The sequence below is a fragment of the Arachis ipaensis genome, chromosome B03 (assembly GCF_000816755.2).
Source record: "Arachis ipaensis cultivar K30076 chromosome B03, Araip1.1, whole genome shotgun sequence".
NCBI classification, from domain to species: Eukaryota; Viridiplantae; Streptophyta; class Magnoliopsida; order Fabales; family Fabaceae; genus Arachis; species Arachis ipaensis.
The window spans coordinates 116,692,979-116,703,836 of record NC_029787.2 but is presented as its reverse complement, the minus strand read 5'-3'; positions in this window follow the sequence as shown (position 1 = coordinate 116,703,836).

Here is a 10,858-nt window from a genome sequence, read left to right as displayed (position 1 = left end):
TTTATTATATTCGATTTAGGCTTAGTCAATATAATTTGAATCAATATAATTTGATGTAGTAGGTAAAATATATAAAATCAACTTATATAATTTCAATTTTTAGTTGGTTAAAAACGTCGTTTTGACTAACACATAGTAATTCGAATTAATGGAGCTTCGAATTGTAGTTAAAGTAAATCGAAATAAGTGGTTTCAATTTACGTTCTTATTTTAAATGTGATGGCTTCGATTTATAGTCATTGAATAGCATAAGTAAATTAAAGCTAATAAAATTGATTTACTAATATTACACCTATATATAGAATTTTAATTCAATTGTTTCGAATTATAAATCATTTTCTTCTCCATCACAAAAAACCAACGTGATAGAAAACTTTGGCAATAACCTCACAAAATTTAAATCTAAACACATGGAGGACGACACGACCTATATCTGTCGGTTGGATTAAGTCGTGCATATTGCTCGTGTCATCCATAAAGCGGTTAGTGAATAAAAATATTTTGAGTAATTACCCAAATTAGTCCTTAAGGATTTTAAAAGCAGATATTTTAGTTACTAAGAAAAATTAATACACATATCAATTCCCAAGGTTTTACTCCAGCAGACAAATCAGTCCCAAGTTCATTTTCCGGCAGAGTAATTACCCAAATCAGTCCCCAAAGATTTTAAAAACGGACATTTTAGTCCCCAAGAAAAATTAATGTACAAATCAATCCCCAACGTTTCTCTTCATTAGACATAACAGTCCTTCGTCCAAAAATAAAATAAAATAAAATAATAATTATTATTATATTATTATTAATTACATAATAATATTGTATTATAATTTTTTGTATTTTTTAGACAAAAATAATGATAAATTTATTCATTAGATTCTTATATATATATTGTCACTTAATTTGTAGAATAATTTTTAATAATTTTATTATTATTATTATTATTGAGTGACTATATATATATAAGAATCTAATGAATAAATTTATCATTATTTTTGTCTAAAAAATACAAAAAATTATAGTACAATATTATTGTGTAATTAATAATAATAATTAATTTATGTTATTTTATTTTTGGCCGGAGGACTGTTATATCTAATAGAGAGAAACGTTAGGGATTGATTTGTATATTAATCTTTTTTGAGGACTAAAATGTCTGTTTTTAAAATCCTTGGGGACTGATCTGGGTAATTACTCTGCCAGAAAATGAACTGGGGACTGATCTGTCTGCCGGAGTAAAACCTTAGAGATTAATCTGTGTATTAATTTTTCTTAGGGACTAAAATATTCACTTTTAAAATTTTTGGGGTCTAATTTAGATAATTACTCAAATATTTTTTTCAATGTAGGTTAGTAATGTTAGTAATGTCAACATGCTTCTTCTAGTAGGTGTTTATAAACCTTAGTTAGAAAATTAGAAAATTAATTTTTAAAATATAAATGATGGTTAGAAGTAGTGATTTAGTAGTTAGTTAGATTTTAAAAATTCAAAATGGTACTTATAAATATAAATTAGAGTAGTGACTGAAGGCTCTATTAGAATTTTTAAGTTATTAATTTTATATTGTATTGTGCAGTGAGAATTAGTTTAGTTAGGATTCACTTTAACTCAACAGTGACAATCATAATAGTGATTGATGATTGCGATATGTTTTATACGTTAAAGTTAAATTTTTATTAGAGCTTTCTGTGTTAGGCCCATTCAGATTTAGCATTTTTTTTGTTTGAACATGTAAGATTATATGTTTGGATTTGGGTTATTTTTTTAAATTAGGTTATGCATTATTTAGTATTCCTTTAATGACACTGTTTTGTTATGGTTCTTATAAATAATTTTTTATCATAGTGCAGCCTCATCGCTGTATCACCAACATGAGAAGGCAACACAGCATGTCCCTGGATGACAAAATCATACCGTACTTGTAGATGACCGATTTATACCATCTTGTAAGGTTGAATGAGACTTGGTTTAGGTTGGATGAGCCATTAGTGAGTGCATTCATGGAGAGATGGCATCCAGAGATGCATACATTTCACATGTCGTTTGGGGAGTGCACGATTACACCGCAAGATGTAACATACCAATTAGGACTCCCGATCGACGGTCAGTACGTCAGTGGATGCCTCACAAACTTTGAGAGATACATCGACGGCAGCCGCCTAGTGTAAGCATGGTTCAAAGAGCTATTGGGTGTTTTACTTCCTGCAAACTACATCGACAAGTCCACGGTGAAGTGTACTTGGATGCAGGAGACATTCAGTAAGCTTCCTTAGGGCGCAAACAATGCTATGGTTAGGAAGTATGGCCGAGTGTATATCATGATGCTCTTATCGAATCAGCTATCAGTGATAAGTCTGGTACACGTCTTCACATTCATTGGCTACCCTACGTAGCCAAGCTAGAGGACATGGGTCAATATAGCTGGGGGTTTGCTTCTCTATCATGGTTATACTGGTGCATGTGTCATGCGGCCAACAGGAATGTGGTAAAGTTAGCCGGTCCATTGTAGCTCCTGCAGTTATGGATCTTCTGGCGGTTCCCTAGTTTCCATGATGATGGATTTGATGTCTTTCATTGGCCGTTGGCGTCGAGGTACTTGCTTTTGAGTTATGTTGTGTTTGTTAATATTTTCTAGATTTATTTCCGTTGTTGATAAAATTTCTTGGGTCACAGATGGTCAGGTTATCAGCCATCGTTGAGCGAGAAGGGGCCTCGAGTCATGCATTGGAGGCTTAGGATAAATGTACTTCAGGCCAGGAATGTGAGTATTTAGGGTTTCAATATATTCATCGTTAATGTTATCTTGGCAATTTTTACTGTTTATGATGACATGTGATAACTATTTCTATTCATAGTTCACGTAGATGCCATATAGCTTGCCTGATGTCATTCAGGTGGTGCACCATAAGATACTGGAGACACCGCATATGGCATTATGGAGGGCTATGACAGCATTGATCTATTTTGCTGTCATAGAGTAGCATCAGGTGGATCAGGTGCTACCGCAACTTGGTGGAGTACAGCATCGACCCCGTGCTGTACTCAATATCGATTTCTTGATGTCTAAGGATGGTAGAGGTGGAGATCAGTGGTTTTCCAATACCTTACAGAGTTGGCACATTCATTGGACCAACAGGACGTAGCATGTGTGATAAACCCATATTTTATGATGTATTTTGTGCTCAATTTAAGTGATTTATTCAATCCTTCACCCACTTATTCATGTAAATTGCATGGTTTTACTTTCCCTTCCTTATTTTATGATATAAGTGAAAAACATGTTTCCTATGCTTTAAAAATAATAATTTTAATTATCCATTATTACCATTCGATGCCGTGATTTGTGTGTTAAATGTTTTCAGATCTCATAGGGCAGGAATGACTCAAAGGACAAAAAGGAAACATACAAAAATGGAAGGAAAGCACAAAAATGGAGTTTTGAAGAAAAAGGCAGCGACGCGAACGCATGAACGATGCGAACGCGTGCCTAGCGCAAAAATGCAGCGACGCGAACGCGTGGATGACGCAGCGCACGCCCTGAGCAGAACGCAATTGACGCGTACACGTGACCGACGCGTACGCGTGACAAGGAAAACTCCCAGATGACACGAACGTATGACCCACGCGGACGCGTGACAGACGCCACGTACAAAAATCTGCAGAAAATGCCCCCAGCGATTTCTAGACTCTTTTTTCGGCCCAATCCAAGCCAGAAACATAGAATATAAGCCAGAGAATGGAGGAATCAAGGATATACAGAATACAACATTCATAATTCATAATTTTAGATTTTAGATGTAGTTTTTAGGATTAGGATTAGGATTCCTCTTAAAGGTTATGTTTATTTCTTCTTCAATCACAGGTTCAATATTCCTTTAATTTATTTTCTACCTTTATTGATTCTATTACTTTAATTTTCATTTATCTTTTCAATTTGGCTTATGAATCATTCATGTTAGGATTTTCTTAATTAATATAAATTGAGGTATTTTCAGATTTAATTTTGCTTTATATTATTTATGAATATTTTTAATTTAATGGTTTAATTACTCTGCAGGTCCCTATACTTTTTTTCTTTTCAATTGGGTCTCTATACGTGATTTTTTTTTCAATTAAGTCCCTATTAACGTTTAACGTTAAAAAAAATGTTAGTGAGTTGTGAAATGACTTATTTACCCCTTTCTTCTCCCTATAAACAGATTTGTGTCTGAGTTATTTGAGGTTTCTCTTCTTCTCCGTTTTTCATTTTCAATATTTATCTTCTCCAAATTTATGGCTCAAAGTCAAGGAACCTCATTCATTCTCTCTTCGGGAAGCTATGTTTCCAGGAGCTCCAACCCAAAGGAAAGAAGACATCTGTGTTTCTGTGGAGAGGCAGTAACAATCTGCCGTTCCTCAGCCGTTTCTGACCATGGTAGGAGGTATGTTACTTGTGGGAAGATACCAAAATGCAACTTTTGAGTGAATTGATGATTTTAAGTGGATTGAGGTTCATGACGGTGCAAAGAATGGGTGGCCAAAGGAAAAAAAATGGCAGGTTCACTGTTTTTGTGGTGACACTCTAAGTCTTCAAATTTCAGGAACAACAAAAAATCCTAATAGAAGATTTATTTCTTTCTCTAATAGAAGATGCAAATTTTTTGAGTGGGTTGATGAAGTTGGTGCAAGAAGTAACGTGTCTGCTGCTGCTGTTGGAGTTGTTGGAACACAAAATTCTGCTAAGTTGGAGGGTGAAATGTGGAAATTGGATGCACAAGAAAGAAAGATAGAGAGATTAAACGTGGAGATGGAGAGATTAATTATTGAAGTCAGAGAAATAGATGCTTGTGTGGGTAGATTATGTGATGAGTTCAATATTCTCCAAGAATAAGTTGGGAGATTAGATGACAATATGAAAATTCAATGTAAAATGCAATATATGCTATTTATGTTTTTGCTAGTCTTAATAATTGAAATGTGGTTTGCAAGATTTTAGAGTTATCTGTGCTATGAAATTTTATGTAAAAGGATCTATGGCTTCAATCCAATTAAAGCTAATTATGTTTAGTTTGAATGAATTTTGTATTTTGATGTATTTTGTGTGTGTATAACAATAAAATGATAGTTGGAAAGAAACTTTATCAATGTGAATATTTAAAGTTTCACAATTGACAACAACTTGCAGAAAAAAGTGGCCAGATAATATGCCACATATATTTTCATTAAATAAGTGTTCCTGCTGTACCCCTTACTTACACAAAATATCACAGCATAAGTGGTCATATATGCCACATACCTAGTCCAAAATAAGGGTCCAAGAAGTGCAACAATTAAAAGTGGTCCAACCTAATTCCAAAATATCAAAATAATGGTCCTATCCACATAATAAATAGTGGCCACAGAGACACAATTGAAAACAAAATATACTATATAATAGCAACCCCAACAACCCTAACTATAAATTTAATCATACTTCAGTCATCACTTAGGTCTATATGTAGAGTAGGTGCCCCTTTTTGCTTCCTCACTCATAACTTTAGCTGCCAATTTCTCCTCACACCAAACACCTTTGTCTTGAGTAAAGGTTGAGAAGATACTTTAGGTGGTTGTTGAGAATTTGCACTTGCCACAACTAGGGGAGGCTAGGAGGCTAGCCCTTCAAGAGGTAAGGCTTGTTGTGAGGTGGCTGTGGTTGGAGCCTGAGAATTTATTTATAACACAGCATAATCAATTTATAATCATGTTATAATCTATTTATAAGGCAGCATAATCTATTTGCAATCCACATTGATAAAACAGTAATTTATAACACAGCATAATTTATAATCTATTTTCACACATCATATGTTATACTATGACAACCTAATCTACTAAACACATCAAACACCCTATAATTTTGATTAGAAAATAGTAAAACAGTAGTTTGTATATTCAAATTTGTAAAATATCTGACATAATTAAATTGGGACAATACCTTCTATTATGTCCATATTATCTGCGGTTGCTATATGTAAACTATTATTGCTTTTTCTATCTTGCTTAAAGAAAAGAACAGAAAAGAAAAGTAAACAAAAAATAAGTCCAAGAAGCTTGTTATTAGCACCAATCAATTTAAAAGCAATGATACAAGATGAATCATCCAATGAAAAGAAAACAAACAAGAAATAAAACCCCAAAGAAAAGAGATATAGATATTAGATACCAATACTCCCAAATTAGAGCTTAGGCAGCATATTAGCATTACTGTTAATGAGTGGGTGTGGGGTTTTCAAAGACCAGACCAATATGATCAATATTTTCAATTGACTTAACATGAGCACATAATTCACTTTGACCAAACAATAATATGAACACACAATTCACTTAATGCACGCGCACACACACACTTCACTTCAAATTCAATACTTCATCATGATCATCAGCTATATCCATCTATGAATGATCATGACTTTAGAGAGCATGATATATATGGTCAAACCGGTAATGTTTATATGTTCAAAAAAAATCGTCGAATTATGTATTTTCTAGAGCAATTTGTAAACTTGAGAGTAACACTCCAAATCAATTAACACTGTTAAGAGAAACAAAACTAAATTATTGCAAACCATTAAATCAAAACAATCCCTATACATAAATATTGATACCCTAAACCCTAAATAAACCATTAAATCAAAACAATCTAGAAATCAATTCAACAAATACATAATCAACCAATGTCATAATTTTAAAGAAACAAAATTAGCATAAATATCAAATTTTAAAACTGAAAAAAAAGAGACTTTTTTTGTTACCTGTTTGCAGACAGTTCGAGTGCAGGGAGAAGGAGTAGAGGCACAATGCGGAGACGGGAGGCCAAGCGCTACGAGGCTCGACACGTGCAGCGCGGTGACGCCAGGCGAGGGGCTTCACCGCGAGGGACGGCGACGCCTTGGACGGACAAGCGCAGAGGGAAGGAGGCAACGGACAGCACACCACCACGCGTTCGTTGCAGTTGATGCCAGACACGGACGCCGCCGACGGACCGACGCAGAAGACGCAGGAGACACAGGAGGAGACAAGAGCAATTTAGGGTTTTTTTCTTTGGGATGAAATGTGAGGGGTGCTTTTGGTTTTTGGGAAAAATTCATATTAGTTCACCTGGCCACTCCAGCTAAATGAGAGGAATATTCTTTTTTACCAAGAATATTCTGTTATGTTAAACGTAATACTGACGGCAGGGACTTAATTGAAAAAAAATTAACATACAGGGACCCAATTAAAAAGAAAAAAGTATAAGGACCTAATTAAAAATTCGGTGAAACTATAGGGACCCGCAGAATAATTAAACCTAATTTAATTTAAGATATTTTCCCCTTTTGGCTTTGGTTAAGTAATTAGCAACGCTTGAGTTATCAAACTCAGCTGTTGATTGAAATTGGAATTCTCTACTGGTTAATTTGTACTCCAATAACTCTAGTCTTTCTATAGGAGTTGACTAGGACTTGAGGATCAAATTAATTAGTCCACTTGACTTTTCTTTGTTTAGCAAGGGTTAATTTAAGTGGGAGCAGAATCTAATTCTCATCATACCTGATAAGGATAACTAGAATAGGACTTCAATTTCTCATACCTTGCCAAGAGATTTTATTAATTATTAATTTATTTTTCTTGTTATTTAAATTACTTGTTCCCTATTTCAAAAACCCAAAAATATAATGTTTTACATAACCAATAATAAATCATACCTCCCTGCAATTCCTTGAGAATACGACCCGAGGTTTCAATACTTCAGTTATAAATTTTATTGGGTTTTGTTACTTGTGACAACCAAGACTTTTGTAAGAAAGAAATTCTTGTCGGTCTAGAAGCTATACTTACAACGGAAATTTATTTGTGAAAATTCTAGATCGCGCGAGAGTTTCGTTCTTTAATGTGCTACGATTTGATGTTGTTCCAAACACAGGACCTTCACATGCGTACTTGGAGTGGTGGTAAGTATGGAGGGGGGTGGAGGAGCCCTGAGGGTAGATATGATAGAGGGATGAGTGGGGGTTTAGGAGGAAGTGAGGGTAGTTCCGGTGGTGTAGGAGATGTTGGTGGAGATTGTTATGGTGATAGTGTAGAATCTGGTTACAGAGGTTGCGGGGATCGTGGTAGAGGGTTTGCTGATTATTTTGTCGGGGTTCCAAGTAGCAACGAGGTGGTGCACGAGAGCCAAACATACATTAGTCCAAGTTAGATGCTATCGGACTTGCTTGGCAGTGAGGGCCTTGACGCGGACTTTGGAGGGTTACGCTTCCTTGATGAGATTAGTGTTATTATACCGGAGGATGACTTGGCGCGCCACATGTCTCAGGTAGCCGGACCCCAGATACACCTAGATGTGGATCTAAATAAGCCTCTTTCTGGACCTTTGGATGACACATTTACATCGGGCGGGACTCCCCCTTCGACATTCACCACAGGTCCACTAGCACATTGATGAAAGGAAAATTGTGTGTCGGTAAAAAATTTCACAAATGAAATCTCGTTGCAAGTATAGTTCTAAACCAACAAACAATTCCTCAATCAAAAATTTGTTTGTCACAAGTACAAACCCCAATAAAAATATAAACCGAAATATTTAAACCTCGAGTCGTCTCTCAAAGGAATTGCAGGGAAGTGTTCTTGTTATTGGTTATAGGACAAGTATTTTTGGGGTTTTGAATAAAGGACATGAGAGATAAATTGCAAGAAAATAAATGAAATTCAAATAGTTAAAAGGTCTTGGCAAGGGTTGATGGTTAAGGATCTTTATCCTTATTACTAACCACAACATGATAATTGTAAGGATCAATCTCATTAAGTCATCCTCTAACAAGTGAAGGAAAGTCAAATGAGCTACACCAATCCTAATCCATAAGTCATAGCCACTCACTAATTAATTTAGTGGAAGCTAGAGTCAATGGAACACCAATTATCAAGACTTGGACATTAGCAACTCAAGTTCACCTAAGTTACCATCCCAAGCCAAGAACACAAAAATCTACTCTAACATCCTTCCAAGCATTTTGTCAAACACTTAGAAGGCATAAAAGGAAGACAAAATAAGATTGCAAGAAATATAAATCTACAACTACTAATTGCAAGGAAATTAACAACAACAACTCAAATTAACAATGAAGGAACATGAAACTCAAATTGCATTAAAGGAAAATAGAAGGAACAAGAGTGCATTAACAACAAAGTAAACAAATACAAGGATTAAAATACTAAACTAGGAAAGCAAAGGTAAAGAAACAAGAAATTAGAAAGGAAAAGTAAATCAAAGCATGAATTAAACCTAGATCTAAGAAATCATAATCTACATCTAACATAATTCTAGAGAAAAGAGAGAGCTTCTCTCTCTAGAAACTAGCCTAAAACATAATCAAAACTCAACTATGTGCTCCCCCCCCCCTTGACTCCCTCAATTTTGTATGTAATAGGCTCAGAAAATGAGTTGGATCTGGGCCTGGGAAGCTCAGAAATCGCCCCCAGCATTTTCACTTTAATGATGTCATGTGCGAGCATCGACGCGTATGCATGGGTCATGCGTACGCGTCGATTGGCATTTTTACTTCCCACGCATACGCGTCATGTCATGCATACGCGTCGTCATGCTACTTCATATTCACGCGTGCGCATCTGTTACGTGTGCATGTCGATGAATGTACTCCCACTCCTTGATTTTCCATGAGTTCTCCACTTTGCATGCTTTTCTCTTCACTCCTTTGATCCATTCCTAGCCTTTTCAACCTGAATTCACTAACAAACACATCAAGGCATCTAGCGGAATCAAAGGTGAATTAAAATTAGCAAATTAAAGGCCTAAAAAGTATGTTTTCACACTTAAGCACAAATTAGGAGAAAATCATGAAACCATGCTATTTCATTGAATAAATGCGGGAAAAGGTGATAAAAATCCCCTTAATTCAGCATAAAATGCACCACGAAATAGTGGTGCATCACACATGATGGTCCATCTACATCAGCAGAGTGCATACTAGACGACATGGAGCATCATGGCAACTGAGATGAGGTTGAGGTCCCTCTGGCCCAAAGAGCACAACGTATCAAGCGCCGTCGCCGCTGTTACCAGCCAAAGTTGTCTCAGCTACAGTAAACTCAGAATTATCCCTGTCGTACAAAGTCACCATGAAACACCTTGAGGCCTTTAGAATAGCCTCTATTGCCTTCATCAGATGCTGACTAAACTGCTACCGGGTTCCTAACTGTGCCTCTGCCTCTCTTCCCTTGCGAACAAATAGATTGACCAATCTCCCATAGGTGGACTTCACCAACGAACAAACTGGAAGGTTCCTGACACCCTTTAGTATCGAGTTTACACACTTGGAGATATTGGTAGTCATATGCCCGAATCTCCGACCTTCATCCCAATGCTGAGTCTACTGTGCATACTCAAGTCTGTTAGCCCAGTCACACATTGCTGGGTCTTCGGATAGGAAAATGTCAACCTAGTAGTCAAACTCGACCTCAGTCTTGGCGTAGGCAGCATTCAATAGAAAACCTCCATGCATCCTTGCCCTTAAAACTCAGGGCAAAATTTGCCATCACGTGTCGAATAAAAATGCCCGGTATGCATTAGGTGGAAGCCAACTGCCATCAGGAGCCTCCGGTGCAGCCTAAATCCCATTATGCCTATCAGATAGGACTAGAATTTCTGGCTGAGGCATTACGTGCTGCCGAAGATAAGATAGAAAGAATGATATTGGAATTGCCGTCCTAAGCAATCGCAACGAGCAGTATACCCTCGTATTTGCCATACAAGTGGGTCCTATCAACACTAGCCAATGGCTTACAATGTCGGAAGGCCTTCATACACGGTGAAAATGTCCAAAAAAGCCGATGGAAATAAGCTTA